The sequence below is a fragment of the Triticum aestivum genome, chromosome 6A, assembly GCF_018294505.1.
Source record: "Triticum aestivum cultivar Chinese Spring chromosome 6A, IWGSC CS RefSeq v2.1, whole genome shotgun sequence".
Classification (NCBI taxonomy): domain Eukaryota; kingdom Viridiplantae; phylum Streptophyta; class Magnoliopsida; order Poales; family Poaceae; genus Triticum; species Triticum aestivum.
Window position 1 is genome coordinate 543,468,761 of NC_057809.1, and position 24,252 is coordinate 543,493,012.

Here is a 24,252-nt window from a genome sequence, read left to right on the forward strand (position 1 = left end):
GATGTAGTGGCCAGGTTTCTTGCACTTGTGGCATGTTCTCTTCTTGTAGTCATGAGCAGAAGCTTCATCATTCCTTGAGCTTTATCGTGAGGACTTTCTAAAGCCTTTCTTCTTGGTGAATTTTTGGAACTTCTTCAAAAGCATAGCAAGCTCCTTTCCAATGTCTTGAGGATCATCAGAACTGCTGTCAGACTCTTCTTCAGATGAGGAGACAGCTTTTGCCTTCAAGGCACGAGTTCGCCCATAGTTGGGACCATAGATGTCTCTTTTCTCAGAAAGCTGAAACTCATGTGTGTTGAGCCTCTCAAGTATGTTAGACGGATCGAGTGTCTTGAAGTTAGGACGTTCTTGAATCATCAGGGCTAGGGCGTCAAACGAGCTGTCAAGTGATCTCAGGAGTGTCTTGACGACTTCATGCTTGGTGATCTCAGTAGCGTCGAGGGCTTGAAGCTCATTTGTGATGTCAGTAGGTCGATCAAATGTGAGCTGGACATTATGTCGGATTTCAGGTTCCGGCAGACCCTTAAGGTTCGAACACTGGGGTGCGCGCGGAGATTACGCCTTCTACCTCTCCGTCTCGCAAGGATCTAGACTACTGAAAGAACTGCACAAGAGACACAGGGTTTATACTGGTTCGGGCCACCGTGGTGGTGTAATACCCTACTCCAGTGTGTGGTGGGTGGGTTGCCTCTTGGGGCTGATGATGATGAACAATACAAGGAAGAACAGCCTCGCGAGGGTCTGTTCTTGGCTGGGGTGGTGAACTGCTGGGAGGAGTTCAGCCACCTTTCTCTCTCTCTCTCTCTTTCTCTCTTGACCGAACCGGAACCCCCCTGCTGGGCGGGTGGCTAGTTCTATTTATAGAGGCCCTGGTCCTCTTCCCAAATATTGAGCGGGAAGGGAGCCAACAATGGCGGGCTAATTTGAAGGGGGGCAGCTAGTACAAGCTATCCTGACAAAAGCAGTCTTCGCCTGCGCAAAGCTCTGGTGATGACGCCGTCTTGGGCTCCATGGTGACCTCCGTCTCGTAGTCCTTCTGGTCTTGGTCCCGTTGCATTGAAATGGCAACCTTTGCCTGATGCCTCGGTACTCCGCGGCTGCGCTTGCCCCCTTTGCACCAAAGAGGAAAGGAGGACGCTGCGTGGGCTGGCACCCGCCTGGCGCCCCGAGTCGTCATGGCTTGCGTCATGGGCACCTCGCGAGGTACCCCGCCTTGATCTCTCCGCCTCCTCGCGAGCCAGCCTGACGAGGCCGTGCCTGAGGAAGGTCCACGTCGTCCGCCCCGCGAGGCTTGGCCCCTCGCGAGGGTCTTGAGTCTTGTGTTGATGAAGATGGGCCGTGCTGGGCCCCCCTTTGAGCCACGCCGCAGGCTGCAGGCAGGCAAGTCTGGGGACCCCCGTTCCCAGAACGCCGACAGTAGCCCCCGAGCCCAAGGCGCGCCCGGACTTGGCCGTGCTGAGAGGCGAAAGGGCAAGGGCGAAGCACCGCGGGCCCTAACAGCCTGCGGCCTTGGGCACCGCGTGGCGGTTGATTGCACGCAAGTGCTTCAGCAACTGCGCAGGTTGATAAAGGAGCGGCATATGCCCAGAGTTTGCTTTTTGCTTTCTCCAGTTGCTGCTCAGATCCCCTTTCTTGCGCCTCCCGCTTCTTCCTCCAAATTTCCAGATCTACTCCGGCTGCTTGACCTAGGAAGCCATGGCACCTCGTCAGTCTCCGGCCGAAGCTTGGTACTCACCTGCTCTGGACTTGCCAAACGTGTCCAAGGCGGGCCTTGCCCGGCTGCGCCAGATGGCGGCAGCGCAGGGCATCAATGGGGCGCAGGTGTTCAAGGCCGGCTCCGCCACCCCTGAGGGCCGAGAGAGCACCTTTTATCCTCTCTTTGTAAGCTCCATCGCTGCGGGCCTGGTGCCTCCCTTCTCCGAGTTTTTCTTTTCTGTCCTCCGCCATTACAACTTGCAGGCTCTGCATCTCCACCCCAACTCCGTCCTTCTCCTGGCGATCTTCGCTTATTACTGCGAGGCCCACGTAGGGGTGCAGCCCTCAGTGGCCTTGCTGCGTCACTACTTCTCCCTCCGGGTCTCTCGTGGTTCCCCTTCCGTGTGCGCGAGCTTCGTTGCGTATGGCGGCACCATTGCCATCTCGAATCCCGGGAAGAGGATTGAGGGCTTCAGGAGCAAGTGGGTCTTAGTAGATGCCGGGCGAGTCCACCCTAGGTTGATCTTGCCCGCGGAGCAGCCTGCGAGCTCCAGCGACTGGTGCCGAGCGGAGCTCACGGACCCCCGCGCGAAAGTGGTGTTGGAGAAGATGGACGCGGACCTGAGGCCGGTCAGCATGGCGGTGGCGAAGTTGACCGGTGCGTTGCTGCTGAGGGAGTTCCTGGAGCACCAGCTGGCTCCACTCCAGCAGTACTCTCCTCCAATGTGGAGGCCTCATCCGAGCCCCGCGGCCTTGGGTGACGAAGATTTGGCCGCGGTCCTCCAATCTCTGGTCGGGGGCGAGGTGGCAAGGTTGGAGGGCGCTCCCAAGCCCTTGTTCCTTCGCGACGACTGGGAGTAGGTGGTGAAGTCCATGCCCGTTTTCAATAGGGACGGGCTCGTGCCCGTGGCGGCTTCCGAGGGACTGGTGGACGTGCCCTCCGGCGACTCCAGCAAAGAGGAGGACGAAGAGGAGCGGGAAATGGGGCCTGACTCCGAGGCGACTGACGGAGAGTCGATGGCTCCCCTGCCCCGGCGCAGGCCCCACAGTCTCCACCTTTCTTTGAGCGATGATGACAAGGATGGAGACGAGCAGGTCGGCGGGAGCCTGCCCCTGATCCCGAAGAAGGACAGGACTGGGCTGATCTCCCGCGAGTCTGCCCCTGCCCCGAGGCAGTCTGCAGACGCGCCTTCTGCTTCCGAGGTTGACCCTTCCAGCCGGCTGTCAGGCTTCAAGTTTGGCCGGAGGCTGCCCGAGCTCACCGGCGATGACCCGTAAGTGCTTGACCCTTGTCTTCATTTCTTGTTCTGCTACCGAGGCTTGACGTTTGCATCTCTTGAATAGGCTGGCGCCCGCGGCGAAGAAGCCGAAGGGGGCTCCTGAGGATCCATCTGTGGAGGAGGGTGACCGTGGTGCGCGGGCCTCTCCTGCCCGGTCGTCCTGGCGAGGCCTGGCCGAGCTAGCTGGGGCGAGCTCTGCCCCCATGCCCCAAGTGACTCCTGCGGTGCCTTTGCCCACTACCGCCACCACAGCCGCTGGGGCGCAGTTGGCTCCACCCCAGGACGCCGTGGTCTTGCCGTCGTCGCCTTCTTCCCTGTTCCGCCGACTGTTGTTTCTCCAACCCCTCCTACCGTCCTGGAGCGTGCCATTGCTGGACTGGACCGGCTGCGGCAGGATCTTCTTGCCGACCCTCGCCTGGTGGCCAAGCGCTTGGAGCTAGCTTCAGGATGGATTCGCTCCGACGCCTCGATCCGGGCGGCGCTGGTTCAAGCCTCGACGGCCTGCGGCGAATAGAGGCAGGCCGTCCTTGAGACGAAGGCTGCTCGTGATGCAGCCCTAGGGGAGGTGGTTGAAGTCCGCGATCGTTGCAAGGCGCTGGAGGGCGAGCTGCAAGGCCTGCGGGACCAGCTCACGAAAGAGGTTCGTCTTCGCCAGGAGCAAGAAGAAGGCATCAAGGCTCGCGAGGTGGCCATCGAGGGCCGGGAGGCCAAGCTCAAGAAGTGCCGCGACCGCCTGGGTGCGCTGGGGAAGGAGTTGGAGGCGATGAAGGTCGAGCTGGAGAGCAAGACCCGGGTTCTCGCCGAGGATCGCGTGGCCTTCGCAGACATGGAGAAGAAGGCTCGTGCTTCGCTGAAGATGCTCTACGCTAGTGGCCTGGAGAGCCTGCTGGCCGGCGCCGAGGACGGCCCCGCCAAGCTGCTTCCCTTCCTGGTTCGTGCTCTTGAGGATGTCACCCTTGGCCTTGGCCCCACGGCCAAGGCCGAGGCGCGTGTCCTGTCTTCTGCTGCGCTGACGCGGGTCTTCACCCACATCTACCTTCACGACCCCAGCGTCGACCTCGACAGCCTGTTGGAGCCAGTAAGCGGCGAGGGTGCTGCCGCCGCTGCCGAGGCCGTGAAGGGTCGCGCGGAGGCTCTGCTGGGGAAGTTCCGGGCCTTTAGTACCAAGTCGAAGCAGGATGTTGCAGGTCTTGCTGCTCCATGAGGCGGGGCCACCCGCGCTGCTCTACCACCGCCGAGTGACTCCGCTACTGCTCCTATCCTGCTTTTAATTCCTGCACATGCATCATGCCTCGGGGAGGTGTTTAAACTCGCGTTTGGTGTTGAGACGACAGTATGGACTGTAATATTTGCTTTAAGTTCCTTTGATTTTATGCTTTTCTTCCATACTTGCTTGTGTTCTACGCCGGCAGAGCCCGGCCCCGCGCGTACCTCACCCAGCATTAGCCCCGACTGGAAACCAGGGCGGGACCAAAGGAGTGAGGGGCTATGGAGATAGTTAGGCTCCTGAGTCGCGATGCTCAGGAGTCCCCCTTGGCGCGCGAACAACAAGTAGGGAGGTGTGGTGTAGGTGGATCTTCCGTTCTACGTCTGCAGAGCCCGGCCCCGCGCGTGCCTCACCCAGCGCTAGCCTTTAGGAACTAGGGAGTGAGGGGCTACGGGACCAGTTAGGCCCCTGAGTCGCGATGCTCAGGAGTCCCCCTTGACGCGCAAACAGCAAGTGATGAGGTGAGATGCAAGTGGAACCACCGTTCTACGTCTGCAGAGCCCGGCCCCGCACGTGCCTCACCCAGCGCTAGCCTTTCGGAACTAGGGAGTGAGGGGCTACGGGACCAGTTAGGCCCCTGAGTCGCGATGCTCAGGGGTCCCCCTTGACGTGCAAACAGCAAGTGATGAGGTGAGATGCAAGTGGAACCACCGTTCTACGTCTGTAGAGCCCGGCCCTGCGCGTGCCTCACCCAGCGCTAGCCTTTCGGAACTAGGGAGTGAGGGGCTACGGGACCAGTTAGGCCCCTGAGTCACGATGCTCAGGGGTCCCCCTTGATGCTCAAACGGCCTTCATACCTTGGCTCCGCAAGGGGAGAGACGCGTGGCGAACCAGGCCCGAGGGGCCTGGCTGGGTGGCGTATGTCTGGGCGTGACCCGGGCGCAGCCCCCGTGCCCAACCCCCTCGCGCGGCACTCCCGGGGAGAGGCATTGCGATGAGGCTAGACACTGAGCTCTGGGCTCCCTGAGGTTGTCGCGGCCCGGGGGCCACCCTCAGTTGTTTATCACCAGCGCGGAGCATAGCGCTTCCGCATGTGTACGGGCATAGCCGCTCCTCGGCAGTGTCGTCAGCCAGCGCGGAGCATGGTGCTTCCACTGGTACGTGGGAGGGGCCCCCCTCCGGGAGGATCCCCCGGCGCGTGTACAACCCCGCCCTGACACGTGGCCAGCACGGTAGGGCTATGCGAGGTGTATATGGGCACCCGTGAGCCAGCGCGGGACTCACGGGGCCCTACCTCTAGGCGGGTTGCGCCTGGCACTGGGCCTTATCTTGTGCTGTGTTCCTGCAAATTTGGTTAGATGCCGGCACTCTACGTCCTCGGGTCCCGGCCCTCGAGCTTGTCTCAGCCGTCGCTGGTATGCCAGGTTGCGATGCCGTGGACATAGCCAGAGGGTGAGGGCTGGAAAGCCAGTAAGAGCCCTGAGTCGCGATGATCAGGTACCCCCCCTTTAACGTGCAAGTGGTCGACATAGAGAAGAAGAGGTGCCATGGACGGGCATCAAATAATCAAGCATGACATGCAAATGCATAGCCAGAAATAAACGCAAGGGAGATACATGCCGCTGGGCCTGGCCCGAGCGACTTGGGGATGATGCAGCCCGAGGGGTGCCCCCAACAAAGTAGGCTAACAACATGAAATAAAAGGGATACATGCCGCAGGGGCGGACCCACGCGGCCTGGGAATAATGCAGCCCTGGGGAGGGCGCTCCCAGCTGGAAATGAAACTTGTAAGATGTCACCTGAGGGTGTCGAGGGTGAAAGGGGTGTTGGTGCATCAGACTCGGCGGGCTGCGGAAGCCGACCCTCACGAGCCCCTAGGCCCAGGGGCCTCGGGAGGCTCTGGAGGCACTGGTAGCCCTTCGAGAATCATCTCCATCTCCGCCAAGGCTGCGGAACGCCTGTCTTCTTGAGCCTCCATGACGCCCCTCATGAGGCGCTGGCACATCGCAACCGCGCTCGGCAAGCCGTAAGGCATGCGAACGTAGCTGTGGGGCGGACCCCCGCAGCGCCCCACTCGCGAGGGCCAGAGGTGCCCCATCATAGCGACTTGGTTGAGCCCTGGTACGTTGACGCAGACGCGTAGCCTACCATCCTCGCCTGGGTGGGGAGCCACAGCCGGTAGGCGGCGGCAACCCCTCATGATTCTTGATTCCTGTAGTTCTTGAATGCCCTCATCGACGAACTCCTGTGGGTCTGCCTTCCTTGCCTTGCTCCTTCTTGAGGGAAATGTGCTTCGTAACACGCCTCCATCTGGTGCCCAAGCGCCTCCCTCGTGACCTTGGCCAGGTCGGTGGCCCTCTAGGGGAGAGCCCCCGAGCCCTGCCTAAGGAGGGCACCGGGCGCACTTTCCTATGCGATGGAAGGAGGTTCCCCCTGGGCAGATGCGGGCCCTGAGGGGCCCGCCTCCCGAGGGGCTGCTCCGGACGATGTCTTCTTCTTCTTGGGAGTGGTCTCGGGAAGCCTCCTGCTTCCGTGATCCGGGTCTTCCAGCGACGCGGCCTGAAAGGCTCGCTCCAGGGAACACACTGCATCCTTCTCTTCACAGGGCACCGTGATGACTCCGCCACTTCCTGGCATCTTGAGGACGTTGTAGCCATGGTGAGTCACAGCCATGAACTTGGCCAGCGCTGGGTACCCGAGGATGGCGTTGTACGGCAGGCGGATGTGGGCGACGTCGAAGTCGATGAGCTCGGTGCGGTAGTTGTCGCGTGCCCCGAAGGTGACAGGGAGGCGGACCTGCCCAATCGGGACCGTGGAGCCGTCGGTGTTTCTAGAGAAGGGCCTAGTTGGCTGAAGCTGGTCGTAGGGCACTTGGAGATTGTTGAACGTTTCCACGGATAGGACGTTGAGCCCTGCCCCACCGTCGATGAGGGTCTTGGTGACCAGTACATTGCTGATGACTGGGGAGCAAAGCATCGGGCGGACCCCGGCTGTGGCCGCGTACTTGAGTTGATCCGCTGAGCTGAACGTGATGGAGCAGGCCGACCACCTGAGAGGGCGCGTTGCTTCAAGCCTAGGGAGGACTGCATTCACTTCGCGGGCAAACTGCTTGAAGATGCATTGTGAGGCTAGGGCTTGAGCTCCACCCAGGATGCAGGCGATGGCGCGTGGCTCCTAGAAACCCCCAGCCCCTTCGTCTTGGTGGTGGTCCTCGTTTCTCCTTGCCTGAGGCGGTAGTGCGGGGAGGCCTGCGTGGCCCTGTGGGCGATCCTCATGAGGCTGATCCCTCCAGTCCCCCTCGCGAGGCAGGTCTTGCCAGCGATCCTCGCGAGGTTGATTACGCCACCCTTGGCACGGGCCGCAGTCTTCCCAGCGTCCTGCGTTTCTTCCTCCTCCTCGGCCGTAGCCCCGATCGGCGCGTTCGGGACGACGGCCGATCCTTCCTTCTCGCACGGCGCGGAGTTCTTGGCATTCGTTGGTGTTGTGGGTGTGGAGGTCGTGGTACACACAGTACCGGCCGCCCCTGGAGGACTGAGGCAGATCTTTGCCCCGCTTCGTGTCTGGTTCTGCCGCGAGCATGGCAGCCCCCTTGCGCTTCACGTCCTTGGCCTTGGGCTCCTTCTCTTCTGGGTCTGTGGCAGGCAGCTCGAGGAGGGAGAGGCATCCCTCCTCAGCCCTGGCGCACTTGGTTGCCAAGTTGAATAGCTCCAGGGAGGTGCATAGGTCTTCATGCATTGCCAGCTCCTCCTTCATCTTGATGTCGTGCACACCATCGGAGAAGGCCGAGATGATGGCCTCCTCGGACACCTTGGGGATCTTGAGGCGCGCGCTGTTGAAGCGCTGGATGTACTTTTGCAGGGTCTCTCCGGGTTGTTGCTTGATGCGGCGCATGTCGCTCACGGCGGGTGGCCGGTCGCGAGTACCTTGGAAGTTGGCGATGAAGCGGGTGCGCATCTGGTCCCAGGAGGAGATCGTGCCTGGAGCCAGATTCAGGAGCCAGGTGCGGGCTCCTTCCTTGAGTGCCATGGGGAACCAGTTCGCCATGACCTTCTCGTCCCCGCTGGCAGCTTCGATGCCCAGCTCATAGAGCTGGAGGAACTCTGCAGGGTCAGTCGTGCCGTCGTAACAAGGAGGCAGGTCTGTCTTGAACTTGCCGGGCCATGCAACGCTACGCATCTCGGTGGTGTAGGCACGGCAGCCTGCGGTGGCCATGAAAGGCTTCGGCTAGTGGAGAGCTTGGTCTTGAGGGTCCCCATGCGCTGCAGCTAGGAGCAGCGCGGGGTCTTGGTGTGCCGGAGCCGGAGCAGGGTCACGGCGTGCTGGAGCAGGGAGTGCCTATGCAGCTCCTTGTGGGCGTGGGACTTCTTGGCAGCTCCTTTCTTGCCGCGCTGGCACCTGACGGAGCGGGTTCCGCCCAGGGGCCACGCGCCTTGGAGCCATGGCGTCTTCTTGGAGAGGAGGCGGCTGGTACGCCCCCGGAGCTTCGTCGCCCGCGCGGGGCGGTGTGCGGCGCAGCGGAACGAACGGCGCGGGAGAGCCTCCGGTGGCACGGACAAGCTCAGCGACACGGTCGAGCCACTCTTCGTAGACGTCGTCGACGGGACAGTAGCGCAGGAGCTCGTTTGCCGCGAGGAGCGCAGCTCGAGCCTCCAAGGGGGCGCGGAGCGCGCGGGACGAAGAGCCAGCTGGTCCGAGCGATAGAGTAGCGGTGCGGCCGTCTTGGTGCACGGATGGATGCTGAGACAATGCTTGCTGCTCGCCCCCCGCCGGGCCGGTGGCGGTGTTGATGGCAGGCGACGAGGAACGACGAGGACGTCCGCCGACGGGCGCCGTCTGGGCGACGCGGGAAGCGATGGCGGCCCGGCTCTCGGCGCGGGCCCGACGAGCGTCGGGCATGGATGCGACGGTCGGAGGAGAACGGGGCAGTGGAAGACGAATTCTGGCGCACCCCTACCTGGCGCGCCAATTGTCGGATTTCGGGTTCCGGCAGACCCTTAAGGTTCGAACATTGGTGTGCGCATGGAGATTACGCCTTCTACCTCTCCGTCTCGCAAGGATCTAGACTACTGAAAGAACTGCACAAGAGACACAGGGTTTATACTGGTTCGGGCCACCGTGGTGGTGTAATACCCTACTCCAGTGTGTGGTGGGTGGATTGCCTCTTGGGGCTGATGATGATGAACAATACAAGGAAGAACAGCCTCACGAGGGTCTGTTCTTGGCTGGGGCGGTGAACAGCTGGGAGGAGTTCAGCCACCTTTCTCTCTCTCTCTCTTTCTCTCTTGACCGAACCGGAACCCCCCCTGCTGTGCGGGTGGCTAGTTCTATTTATAGAGGCCCTGGTCCTCCTCCCAAATATTGAGCGGGAAGGGAGCCAACAATGGCGGGCTAATTTGAAGGGGGACAGCTAGTACAAGCTATCCTGACAAGAGCAGTCTTCGCCTGCGCAAAGCTCTGGTGATGACGCCGTCTTGGGATCCATGGTGACCTCCGTCTCGTAGTCCTTCTGGTCTTGGTCTCATTGCACCGAAATGGCAACCTTTGCCTGATGCCTCGGTACTCCGTGGTTGTGCTTGCCCCCTTTGCACCAAAGAGGAAAGGAGGACGCTACGCGGGCTGGCACCCGCCTTGCGCCCCGAGTCGTCATGGCTTGCGTCAAGGGCACCTGGCGAGGTACCCCGCCTTGATCTCTCCGCCTCCTCGCGAGCCAGCCTGACGAGGCCGTGCCTGAGGAAGGTCCACATCGTCGGCCCCGCGAGGCTTGGCCCCTCGCGAGGGTCTTGAGTCTTGTGTTGATGAAGATGGGACATGCTGGGCCCCCCCTTTGAGCCACGTCGCAGGCCGCAGGCAGGCAAGTCTAGGGAACCCCGTTCCCAGAATGCCGACACATTCTCATTGTCATTTCTCTTGAAGTGGTTGAAGAGGTTGCGAAGGACACTAATTCTCTGATCTCTCTGGGTTGAGACGCCTTCGTTGACCTTGGAGAGCCAGTCCCAGACTTGCTTAGATGTTTCCAAAGCACTCACGCAGCCATACTGTCCTTTGGTCAGATGACCACAGATGATGTTCTTGGCAGTGGAGTCCAGTTGAACGAACTTCTTGACATCAGCAGCGGTGACACCTTCACCAGCCTTGGGAACGCCATTCTTAACGACATACCATAGGTCGACATTAATGCCTTCAAGATGCATGCACATCTTATTCTTCTAGTAGGGATATTAAGTTCTATTGAAGACGGGGCGCGCAGCGGAGACTTTAATTATCCCTGCAGTCGACATAGCTAAAACTCTAGGTGGTTAAACCGAATCACACAGAACAAGGGAGTACCTTGCTCTGATACCAATTGAAAGTGCTAGTGATCGACTAGAGGGGGGTGAATAGGCGATTTTTATGAAAGTCTTCAAAACATGGAAGTTTCGAAGACAAACGATAGAAATAAACCTATTACCATGCAGTGGAAGGTAGACTACACTAGGCAAACCATAGTCAAGTATTCAATGGAGTGAAAGCACAATGACTAATAGCAGCTAGGCAGTAAAGATCAGGTAGGAAGATATTGTGAAGCCAATCAGAACAAGCAGTCACTCAGTGCAGATAGAAGATAAAGCAATCATACGATGACTTCACAAGGACCAACAGTAAGTAAAGGGAAGGGATGGATGAAACCAGTGACTCGTTGAAGACAATGATTTGTTGGACCAGTTCCAGTTGCTGTGACAAATGTACGTCTGGTTAGGGAGGCTGAGATTCAACTCAGAAGACCTCGTCTTCACCTTATTCCCCTTGAGCTAAGGACACCCAGTCCTCGCCCAATCACTCTGGTAAGTCTTCAAGGTAGACTTCCAAACGTTCACAGACTTCGTTCACCGGCGATCCACAATGACTCTTGGATGCTCAGAACGCGACGCCTAACCGGCTGGAGGATTCACAATCCTCAAGTGTAATAAGTCTTCAGATCACACAGACAGGAAGACTTAAGTGATGCCTAACACTCTTTGGCTCTGGGTGTTTATGGCTTTATCCTCGCAAGGAATTATGTCTCAAAGGCTTCGAGGTGGGTTGCTCTCAAACGACAAAAGTTGTACACTAACTCTGAGCAGCCAATCATTTATGGTTGTAGGGGGTGGGCTATTTATAGCCACTTGGCAACCCGACCTGATTTTTCTGAAATGACCCTTGGTCACTAAGGAACTGACACGTGTTCCAACGGTCAGATTTCAAACACACACGGCAACTTTACTTGGGCTACAAGCAAAGCTGACTTATCCAACTCTGGACAAGATTTTCTCTGATAGTCTTCACTCGAAGACATAGGATTTTGGTTAAGCATCACTTCAATCATTCTGAATGGTTCACTTGGGTCCCACTTAACAGTACGGTGGTTCCTATGACTGAACAAAGAAGAAAAAGAACGACGAAAGAACTAAGTCTTCGCACTCCATAGTCTTCATGTGATGTCTTCTCTTGTCATAGTCTTCAATGTGAATGTCTTCACATACCACCTTTGACTTCAATGTCTTCTTACATTTTTAGGGGTCATCTCTGGTAGGAAAACCGAATCAATGAGGGACTTCTAACTGTGTTATCCTGCAATTCTCACAAACACATTAGTCCCTCAACTAAGTTTGTCGTCAATACTCCAAAACCAACTAGGGGTGGCACTAGATGCACTTACACCCCCTAATCCAGGACTCCCTCATTTATCCCTCTACATCATGTCATCTTACCTAATGCGTTACTCTGTTCTTATGAACTTAATACTCTAGATGCATGCTGGATAGCGGTCGATGTGTGGAGTAATAGTAGTAGATGCAGGCAGGAGTCGTTCTACTTGTCACGGACGTGATGCCTATATACATGATCATGCCTAGATATTCTCATAATTATTCGCTTTTCTATCAATTGCTCGATAGTAATTTGTTCACCCACCGTAATACTTATGCTATCTTGAGAGAAGCCACTAGTGAAACCTATGGCCCCCGGGTCTACTTTCCATCATATAAGTTCCTAATCTATTTTACTTTGCAATCTTTACTTTCAATCTATATCATAAAAATACCAAAAATATTTAACTTAACATTATTATCTCTATCAGAGCTCACTCTCGTAAGTGACCGTGAAGGGATTGACAACCCCTTTATCGCGTTGGTTGCGAGGTTCTTATTTGTTTGTGTAGGTACGAGGGACTTGCGTGTGGCCTCCTACTGAATTGATACCTTGGTTCTCAAAAACCGAGGGAAATACTTACGCTACTTTGCTGCATCACCCTTTCCTCTTCAAGGGAAAACCAACGTAGTGCGCAAGAGGTAGCAAGAAGGATTTCTAGCGCCATTGACGGGGAGTCTACGCACAAGTCAAGACATACCAAGTACCCATCACAAACTCTTATCCCTCGCATTACATTATTTGCCTTTTGCCTCTCGTTTTCCTCTCCCCCACTTCACCTTTGCCGTTTTATTCGCCCTTTTTTCTGTTTGCTCTCTTCTCGTATGTATCTTTCTTTGTGTTTCCATGTGCCTTCTATTTGCTTGCTAAAAATCTATTGATATGGATCCACTTAAAGTGTTCTACTTGGATCATCTTCGATCCTTATGCGCTCGTGCTGAAACCCCAACTAGCCTAGTTGATGGGAAACCTTTAGATGAGCATGCTCATTTTGTGCATCACCGTTTGTCTGAAAAAGGGAGACTATTATGGGATCGAATAAACAGATTGCTATGTTATGCTTGGAATCTTTGTGAAATTTGTGATTTTACTTGTTGCTCTAAGAATCCTAAAAAACACCTCCCCTACCTATGTGAGTTTAATTATAATGAAATCTTATCTTCTTATGCAAAGGGTGTTTATAGTTACTACGATATCGAACAAATTGAAGAATTTGTTGCTTTTAAGGGTGCTTATGAAGTTGCTTCTTTGATTGAAAAGTATGATGTTACTCTCTACGAATCTGAAAATTTTGACATACTTAAATATTTCTATGAAAACTATGCGCATAATGTCTATGTCAAAGAATTTATTGTAAGAATGACTGTTGCTTTTGAAGAAAATAATGATATGCATGAATGTATAGATAATTATGATTCCGATGATTTGATTGAAATATCCCTTGATGAACATGATGCTTGCTATTCTTGTGGCCATGATGCCAATATTTATGAAGATGAGTTTTGTCGGGTGGTAGGTGCGACATATGCCAACGGGTGGCTTATCATTGTGGGAGCCAGTAAGACGTCGTTGGTGCCTGGAAGCGGGATGAGGCGAAGACATGCACGCCGGCGAATCTTACCCAGCTTCAGGGCTCTCTGTGGAGATAACACCCCTACTGCTGCTCTGCGGGGTCTCCGCATGATCACTAGATGAACGCGTGGCTACAAGATGCTCCTTGAGCTGTTTGGCGAGAAGAAGAAGAAGGGCACGGCTAGCTCTCCTGTCCTCTCTATGTGGTGTCTAAAACTAGCTCCGATCAACCCTTTGCATGGGTGCCCCGGGGGGTTTATATAGGCCCACCCCCCAGGGGTACAATGGTAATCCAACTGGGCGTGGGCCCTAGCCGTCTGTGTCCATGCTCGCCGGCTTCTACGCCGGCTGCTGGGGCCCGCTGGCTGCCGGCTCCTTGGTCGACAGGCAGGCCCCACTGTCAAGGGCCTTGTCGGTGGCTGGTTACTGTTGCCTCAAACCTGGTGACGAGGGCTTCGCCGAGGTGAGCGTGGCTACAGTGCCACCGCCCGGCGGGTGATCGCTGTAGCCTCACCACGTCTTGTCTCCTTAATGGGGCATCACCTTCGAGGGAGGAGGCAAGCCGGCTGTGGGGAGCCGGCCCTGTCTTGGGCCGACTAGGGAGGCCTGGCCGCCTTCGGGCATCTCTCTGCCTGAAGGGGACCACTGCCCGTGGGCCGTGCTGATAGCCCGTCGTGGGTGGCATCAGGGTCAACATGGCAACAGTGCCATGCCGGACGGGTCATGGCCACCCCGTACGACGCACTGTGCCAGGCGTGCTCCGGGATTCGGGGGTGGCAGGCTTTACTGTAGCCACGCCCCGCCTCATTGCCGTTATGTGGATGCAGACTTCGAGGGTACGATCTTGACCGCTTTGTGGGAGCCGGCTTCTTGGAGTCGGCCTTTTCGCGGCCGGCTTCTTGGAGCCGGCACTCCCGCGGCTTTCTTCATGAGGGCTAAAGCCGGGCCACCTTCCGATAGTCGGCCTGGGAGACAACCGGCAAGGGGAAGGCGGCCCTACGTCTTGGATTCTTGAGGGCCGGATCGGCTCGTAATTTTTTCAGAAGGGCCAGGGGGAACCGGCTAGGCTATCCATGGTCGTTTACTCCGACAGTAGTCCCCGAAGCTGATCGAGCTTCGAGGCTGACAAAGGGACGAGAAGCTTGGTCAGCTTCCTATCCTGAGGAGCCGGCTTTGCTTATGCGCGCCGTCTTTGGAAAGCTCTGTATCTTGTAGGCGGGAACGTGGATCGGCCTGCGAGCTGACCGCGCGCCACCCCGCGGGCCATGTGGCAAGGAAAGCCTGCCAACGCACGCGCACGATGGGACGCCGCCGCAGGCCCGGGCCTGCCACTTCTAGGCCTCGGCCCAAGCGCGGATCTTCTGCGGCCCACAATGGACCGCTCGCCTTCCTGCGGCAGTTTCATTACGTCATCAGGGCGCAATAATCGCGGGACGTGGGGGAGTGGGTGTAGTTGATCCCCCATTCCCCCACACCACGCCTCCTCGGCTCCGCCGCGCGGGTCTATAAGTAGGGGGAGGAGAGGGAGCGGCAGAGGCTCGCACGCTCTCCCTCGCTCCACCCTTTTTCTCCTTCCTTCTCCTTGCTTCCGCCGCCGCAGCAACCCATTGCCGCGCCGCTCCGCCGTCGGACCTCTCGGTTCCTTCGGTCCCGCTGTAGCGGGGTCGTGCGCGTCTCCGCCGTCGCATCGCCTTGTTCCTCACCACGTCGCTCCCATGGCGTTGTCGAGCACGTGGGACGGCTCCAACGTCCACGAGGACCATGTTGAGTTCCTCTGCCGAACGTGGCGTCTGCCGGGCGAGAACTACGTGCGGGTTCGTCGTGCGCCGGCGAGGGAGATTTCGCCGGCACCAGAGGAGGGCGAGCGGGTAATCTTCCACTCGCACTGCCTGTGCGGCTTCGGCCTCCCGGTGAGTGGATTCCTCCGCGCTTTTCTTGAGTTTTACCACCTCCAGCCGCATCACCTCACACCCAATGCGGTGATGCTGCTGTCGGCTTTCGTCACCCTATGCGAGGGCTTTCTTGGGGTTCTCCCCACTCTCGAGCTCTGGGGAGAATTCTTCCAGTGCAAGCTCGGCACTGTTGTCGCGGGCGTGCCCGCCCCCTGCGGAGCCTTCATCGCCATGAGGCGGACGGGCGAGAACAATCCGTTCCCGCCCATCCCGCTGATCCAGTCGGTGAAGCTCTGGTAGAAGTCCTACTTTTACATGAAGAACGTCGCCCAGCTAGGCGACTTCGTCAACCTTCCGGCTTACGTAGCCGGCCCGCCGGCTGGGAGGCAACCCTCGTGGAGCTACCGGGCCAGGTTGTTGTCTCAGGCCGGGAACACAGCCGTCACCCGGCTCCGGGTGATGATTCAGTAGGAGGGCCTGACCGGAGCCGACCTGGTGGCCGCCTTCGTGGAGCGCCGAGTACTTCCACTCCAAGGCCGGCCTCACATGATTTTTCAGATGAGCGGCCGCTTCGACCCGTGCCGGCTGAGCACTAGGGAGATGCCTCATGTCGAGGTGTCTTACATGGTGAACTACATCTCCAACTGCAAGCTCGCCGAGGATTGGCGATACGGCAAGGGGCCGTATTCTCGCGCCAACCCTCCGCCTGCTGTAAGTTTTTCTTCTTTTCTTCCTTTTTGTAGCCGGCCTCATGATGGCCGACTTCTGATCAATTGGTTTGCCCTCAGCAGAACCCTCTTCTTCCGCCGACGGCAGTGGCCGCAGGGGTAGAGCGCCAGCTCCTCCCCGACCGCACGGTGGACGACGTCGATGATCCGGACCTGGGAGCGGCCGCCATGGAAGATGCCATCATGGGGGAAGGCGACGAGGCAGGCGGCGCGGGGCTCGGGGCCGGCCTCGAGGACTGGGCGGATGATGACGAGGTCGAAACCGTTCCGCACCGCCAGCTGGAGCTTGATCATCAAGGCGCGGGCCCGTCTGCCGCACTGGCTGCCCGTGGCGGCGCACAGAAACGCCGGGCCGCGTCGACCTACTTCGGCAGCCGGCCGAAGAAATCCAAGGGTTCCACGGCAGCGACCAAGCGGGATGAGGCGGTCGTGAAGGCGGCCCGCTTCCGCAAGGCGGTGAAACAGCCGCAGGCGATCTCGGCGTAAGCGTCAAATGTCTTGTACTTTTTGTTGTCTTCTTCGATTGAGGCTCTTCTAAACTTTTCTTTGCTCGCCGGGCAGGGCACCGCTTTCCCTTGAGCGAGGTCCTGGCGGCTCCATAGTCGGGCCAATTGGAGGGTCCTCAGGCTCCTGCCGCGTGGATCCCCGCGCCGACCTCATGGAGGCCACGGAGCGGAATGCACGGGAGGCGCGGGAGGAGCGGGAGGCGGCGGAGCGAAGGACCGCCCAGGCGGCGAAGGAGCAGGCCGACGCGGCGGCCAAGGCCAGGGCGGAGGTGGTGGCCGTGGAGAAGGAGGTGGAGGCCTCGCGCAACCAGCCTCCACAGCTCGTCGTTCCCCTCCGCACCGTGGCCCCCGACATCCCCGTGCCCCCGTCGGAGGAGGTCGACCGAGACCCACCGGTGATGGAGAGGAGGGAGGACCACGTGGTCTTCATGGAGGAGGCGCCGCAGACGGCGCCGACTGGAGCGGGCCAAAGCGGCCAACCAGCCGCGGTGCCAAAGTAGCCGGCCGGGGGCGAGCCGGAGGCAGGGGCCGGCCTCGAGGTGCAGCCGACATTTCGCTGGCGGGCAGGGGGAGCGACCTCCGCGCCTGAGCCGCACAGAGCTGCGGGCACCAGCCGGACGGCGGAGGCCCTGGAGGCGGCCAGTGCCAGCTCGTCCGAGTGGACGCCCAGTGGGGGGACAGCCGAGCTGAACACGGCGGCCCAGGAGGTCCGGAACCGGCTTCAAGCCCAGGCCGCTTCGCTGCAGCGATATACCCAAGAGTTCCTGACGACGCGGGCCGTCATCCGGGTGAGCCTTCTGGCCTTGGTTGTTTTGCTTTTTTAATTTCTTCCGTGGGGGCGCGTCAGCGCACCCACTGGGTGTAGTCCCCGAGTTCTGAGTCGGCTGCTGCGTAGGCGGCTTGGGACTTACTAGGTCCTGACAGCTATCTTATTCTTGCATCCTGTCTGATCTTCCAGGAATACCATAACCTCCGCGCTGCTGCCTTCAACTCCCAGGCTCAGAAGCTGGGCCAGAAAACCGAGGACCTGACCAACAGCCGGAGTGCGTGCTTTGTCTCGTTCATCTCCTGTGGGGGCGCGTCAGTGCACCCACTGGGTGTAGTCCCCGAGATTCGGGCCGACTGCTGAGCAGTCGGGTCGGGTCTTCCCTGACGACTTCTTCCTTATTGATTTTTCCTTTGTCTTCATGCTTGGAGGAGCCAATGCCGACTTGAGGGAGCAGCTCAGCGGGGCCCAGACCGTCCTTCGCGCCAAGGAAGCCGAGTGCAACGCCTTAGTCCTGGAGCGTGACCGCCTGGCCAAGAAGTTGGCCGACCAGGAGGGGAGCCACAGGGCGGCCCTGAAGAAGGCACAGGACAGCGAGGACGCCCTCAAAGCTGATTTCGAGACTGAATCGGCGGGCTGGGCTGAGGCAAAACAAGCGCTGAGCGAGGGCTACGGCCGGGTTGAGGATCTGATCGATGGTAAGCCGCCTTCCTCACTCCTTGCTTGCCCCTTGCCCCCTGATTTGTGTTCTGACTTGTGTTGCTTTTTATTCTTTGTGCAGACTACTTCCCCGGCTACTCTGTCATTGCCACCCAGGCCATCGAGGCCCACCACGAGGCGCGCCGGTGGGCGGGGGCTGAAATCGCGCCGGACGCGAGCCAGACGCTTGAGGAGCAACTCTTGGCGGTCCAAGCCCGGCTGCAGCCGGCTCATCGCATGCTCCGCCGCCTCCAGCGCGCCAGGGCGCAGGTGTTGGCCGCCCTCTGGCCAGGCGAAGCGATTCCCCGCACCCCGAGTCGGACTGCCGACTGGCTGGAGGTTGCGGTTGGCCGCTTCGAGGCCTGGAAGGCATCGGCAGCCCGGCTTGGAGCTGGGCGGGCGCTGGAGTTCTTCCGAGCCTGGTATCCCAGGCTGAACCTGGACCAGCTGCGCACCTGGCGGCTGGAAGCCGACAAGGAGATGGAGGAGGTGCGGCCGGCTATCGCTCAGCGTGCCTCGACGATCGCCGAGTGCACTGACATCAGCGCCTTTGCTCCTGAGATAAATAACGATGGCGTTGCCCAGCCGGAGGAATGGTTTGGGCTAAACCCGGCAGAGGGTGAGGACTCGACGGAGGAGATCGCTTCCAGTGATGAAGGTGAAGACGACGAAGGAGAGGAAGGCGAAGACGTCGAGCCGGCCGGTGAAGCGGCCAGCCAGCCTCAGCTTGACCGTGCCTCCAGCAACGAGGCGCATGCTAGCGCGCCCTCTGCGGGAGGTGGTGACCATGCCGAGGTTCGCCAGCCGGCCACTCCTCCAGCCAGCACTGCCGTCTCTACCGACCTGCCCGACTCGCCAGTCGTTCCCTTGGCTTAATCTGCCGTCCTTGCTTTTCCTGTGCATCTCAACTGTAAAATCTTCGGAGGAGGTTGGCGTTCCATGGTCGTTCCGACTCCTTGCTGGAGTCGTCTCTCTTTTGTACCTTCGGCTTCTTCCGGCTGTGGTAGCGGCGCAAGCCCTGTTGGTAGATGGCGGACCGGCTGAGGGCTAACAGCCGGCCTTCTTCCAGCAGGTCGACACCGTCTTCTCGTGCTTCCTTGGCCTCCGCCTTCGTGTACATGGTTACCCGAGGTGAGTCGAACTCGATGTCAGCTGGGATGACCGCCTCGGCACCATACACGAGGAAGAAAGGAGTGAAGCCAGTTGACTTGTTTGGGGTACTGCGCAGACTCCAGAGGACGGCCGGCAGCTCATCGAGCCAACAGCCGGCCGAACATTCCAGTGGTACGACCAGTCGGGGCTTGATGCCGGAAAGGATGAGGCCATTGGCTCGCTCGACTTGGTCGTTTGACTGCGGATGGGCAATGGACGCTAAGTCCAACCAGATACCCTGCGTCGCACAAAAACGTGCCAATGCTCCCTTGGCGAAATTCGTGCCGTTGTCCGTGATGATGCTGTGTGGCACGTCGTACCGAGTTGTTATATCTGTGATGAATGTCACGGCAGTCGGCCCATTCAGCTTCTTGATCGGCTTTGCCTCAATCCATTTGGTGAATTTGTCCATGGCGACAAGCAGATGTGTCATGCCGCCGCGCGCCGTCTTGAATGGGCCCACCATGTCCAGTCCCCAAACGGCGAAGGGCCAAGTGAGGGGAATGGTCTTGAGTGCCGAAGCCGGCATGTGTTGCTTGGAGCTGAAGACTTGGCACACTTTGCAATGTTTAACTAACTCCTTGGCATCATCCAAAGCAGTCGGCCAAAAGAACCCATGGCGGAAAGCTTTGGCGACGAGTGATCTTGAGGCCGCATGGTGGCCGCATTCTCCTTGGTGGATGTCTCTGAGGATTGCAATGCCCTTCTCTTGCTCGACGCATCGCTGGAAGACTCCAGTGACACTGCGCCTGACTAGCTCTCTGTTGACGATTGTGTATGCTCCGGCTCGGTGTTGGACTTGTCTTGCCTCTGGTTCCTCAGCCAGCAGATCTTGGTTTATTAGGAAGTTGAGGATGGACTAGGCCCATGATGGAGCTGTGACTTCTTCTATTGCCAACACGGCTACTGCGACCAGGGCAGGCGGGCTGGTGGTGAAATGCTGGAGTCGGCCGCCGCCTGTTGTGTTGGTGCAGTCCCCGGGCCGACTACCGCAGTCCCCAAGCCGGGTGTGGCAGTCTCCGGGTCAGGCGTAACTACGGAAGTCTCCGAGCCGCCTATTGACGTCCCTGGGCCGACTATCGAAGTCCCCGGGTCACCTGCTTGGTTCTTCGAGCCGGACCCGGCTGCGTCGGGGTCAGGCGGCATGAAGATGGAATCGGACTCTGGAGACGGCTTGATAGACGGCTTGAGGAGGCGTTGCAGAGAGACACCGGTTGGTATTGCCTGCCGAGTGGAGCCTACTCGAGCCAGGGTATCAGCTGGCTCGTTGTCGGCTCGCGGTACGTGGAGGAACTCGCATCCTTCAAAGTACCCGCTGATCTGCTGAACGAGGAAGCGGTAGCTTGCCATATTTGCGTCCTTGGCGTCCCAGTTGCCGGATGATTGCTGGACTACCAAGTCCAAGTCGCCGTAACATAGGATCCGGCGTATGCCGAGCTCTTTGGCAAGCCGGAGCCCGTGTATGAGCACCTCGTACTTGGCCACATTGTTGGAGGCGGCAAAGTGAATTTGCAGCGTGTATCTGAGATTGTCGCCTTTGGGAGAGGTGAGGATGACGCCGGTGTTGGGGAACGTTGCAGAAAACAAAAATTTTCCTACTCGTTTCACCCAGATCATCTAGGAGTTCATCTAGCAACGAGTGATTAGATGCATCTACATACCTTTGTAGATCACGAGCGGAAGCGTTCAAAAGAACGGTGATGATGTAGTCGTACTCGACGTGATCCAAATCACCGATGACCAGCGCCGAACGGACGGCACCTCCGCGTTCAACACACGTACGGAACAGCCACGTCTCCTCCTTCTTGATCCAGAAAGGGAGGGAGGAGAGGTTGAGGGAGATGGCACCAGCAGCAGCACGACGGCGTGGTGTTGATGGAGCTGCAGTACTCTGGCAGAGCTTCGCTAAGCACTATGGAGGTGGAGGAGGTGTTGGGGAGGGAGAAGGAGGCAACCAAAGGCCAAGGCGTTCAGGTATGAAGTCCCTCATCTCCCCCACTATATATAGGAGGGCCCAGGGGGGGTGGCCGGCCCTAGGAGATCCAATCTCCTAGGGGGTGCGGCGGCCAAGGGGGGTTTCCCTCCCCCCCAAGGCACCTAGGAGGTGCCTTCCCCTCCTAGGACTCTTCCCCTTTCAAAACCCTAGGCGCATGGGCCTATGTGGGGCTGGTGACCTTGGCCCATTAGGCCAAGGCGCACCCCCTACAGCCCATGTGCCCCCCCGGGACAGGTGGACCCACCCGGTGGACCCCTGGGACCATTCCGGTGGTCCCGGTACAATACCGATAACCCCGAAACTTGTCCCGATGCCCGAAACAGGACTTCCCATATATAAATCTTTACCTCCGGACCATTCCGGAACTCCTCGTGACGTCTGGGATCTCATCCGGGACTCCGAACAACATTCGGGTTACTGCATATACATATCCCTACAACCCTAGCGTAACTGAACCTTAAGTGTGTAGACCCTACGGGTTCGGGAGACAAGCAGACATGACCGAGACGACTCTCCGGTCAATAACCAACAGCGGGATCTGGATACCCATGTTGGCTCCCACATGCTCCACGATGATCTCATCGGATGAACCACGATGTCGAGGATTCTATCAACCCCGTACGCTATTCCCTTTGTCTATCGATATGTTACTTGCCCGAGATTCGATCGTCGGTATCCCAATACCTCGTTCAATCTCGTTACCGGCAAGTCACTTTACTCGTACCGTAATGCATGATCCCGTGACCAGACACTTGGTCACTCTGAGCTCATTATGATGATGCATTACCAAGTGGGCCCAGTGATACCTCTCCGTCATACGGAGTGACAAATCCCAGTCTTGATCCATGTCACCCAACAGACACTTTCGGAGATACCCGTAGTCTGCCTTTATAGTCACCCAGTTACGTTGTGATGTTTGGCATACCCAAAGCACTCCTACGGTATCCGGGAGTTACACGATCTCATGGTCTAAGGAAAAGATACTTGACATTGGAAAACTCTAGCAAACGAACTATACGATCTTGTGCTATGTTTAGGATTGGGTCTTGTCCATCACATCATTCTCCTAATGATGTGATCTCGTTATCAATGACATCCAGTGTCCATAGTCAGGAAACCATGACTATCTGTTGATCAACGAGCTAGTCAACTAGAGGCTCACTAGGGACATGTTGATGTCTGTTATTCACACATGTATTACGATTTCCGGATAACACAATTATAGCATGAATAAAGACAATTATCATGAACAAGGAAATATAATAATAATGCTTTTATTATTGCCTCTAGGGCATATTTCCAACAGTCTCCCACTTGCACTAGAGTCAATAATCTAGTTACATTGTGATGAATCGAACACCCATGGAATTCTGGTGTTGATCATGTTTTGCTCTAGGGAGAGGTTTAGTCAACGGATCTGCTACATTCAGGTCCGTATGTACTTTACAAATCTCTAGGTCTCCATCTTGAACATTTTCACGAATGGAGTTGAAGCGACGCTTGATGTGCCTTGTCTTCTTGTGAAACCTGGGCTCCTTGGCAAGTGCAATAGCTCCAGTGTTGTCATAGAAGAGCTTGATCGGCCCCGACGCATTGGGTATGACTCCTAGGTCGGTGATGAACTCCTTCACCCATATTGCTTCATGTGCTGCCTCCGAGGCTGCCATGTACTCCGCTTCACATGTAGATCCTGCCACGACGCTTTGCTTGCAACTGCACCAGCTTACTGCCCCACCATTCAAAATATACACGTATCCGGTTTGTGACTTAGAGTCATCCAGATCTGTGTCGAAGCTAGCGTCGACGTAACCCTTTACGACGAGCTCTTCGTCACCTCCATAAACGAGAAACATTTCCTTAGTCCTTTTCAGGTACTTCAGGATATTCTTGACCGCTGTCCAGTGTTCCTTGCCAGGATTACTTTGGTTCCTTCCTACCAAACTTACGGCAAGGTTTACATCAGGTCTGGTACACAGCATGGCATACATAATAGAACCTATGGCTGAGGCATAGGGGATGACGCTCATCTCTTCTATATCTTCTGTCGTGGTCGGACATTGAGCTGAGCTCAATTTCATACCTTGCAACACAGGCAAGAACCCCTTCTTGGATTGATCCATATTGAACTTCTTCAATATCTTATCAAGGTATGTGCTTTGTGAAAGACCTATGAGGCGTCTCGATCTATCTCTATAGATTTTGATGCCTAATATATAAGCAGCTTCTCCAAGGTCCTTCATTGAAAAACTTTTATTCAAGTAGGCCTTAATGCTGTCCAAGAGTTCTATATCATTTCCCATCAAAAGTATGTCATCTACATATAATATGAGAAATGCTACAGAGCTCCCACTCACTTTCTTGTAAACGCAGGCTTCTCCATAAGTCTGTGTAAACCCAAACGCTTTGATCATCTCATCAAAGCGAATGTTCCAACTCCGAGATGCTTGCACCAGCCCATAAATCGAGCGTTGGAGCTTGCACACTTTGTCAGCATTCTTAGGATCGACAAAACCTTCCGGCTGCATCATATACAATTCTTCCTTAAGGAAACCATTAAGGAATGCCGTTTTGACGTCCATTTGCCATATTTCGTAATTATAGAATGCGGCAATTGCTAACATGATTCGGACGGACTTCAGCTTTGCTACCGGTGAGAAAGTCTCATCGTAGTCAACCCCTTGAACTTGTCGATAACCCTTAGCGACAAGCCGAGCTTTATAGATGGTCACATTACCATCCGCGTCTGTCTTCCTCTTAAAGATCCATTTATTTTCTATGGCTCGCCGCTCAACGGGCAAGTCAGTCAAAGTCCATACTTTGTTTTCATACATGGATCCTATCTCGGATTTCATGGCTTCCAGCCATTTGTCGGAATCTGGTCCCGCCATCGCTTCCTCATAGTTCGAAGGTTCACCGTTGTCTAACAACATGATTTCCAAGACAGGGTTGCCGTACCACTCTGGTGCGGAACGTGTCCTTGTGGACCTTCGGATTTCAGTAGGGGCTTGATCAGAAGTATCTTGATCATTAACTTCCTCTCTAGTCGGTGCAGGCACCTCAGGAACATTTTCTTGAGTTGCGCCATTTTCCGGTT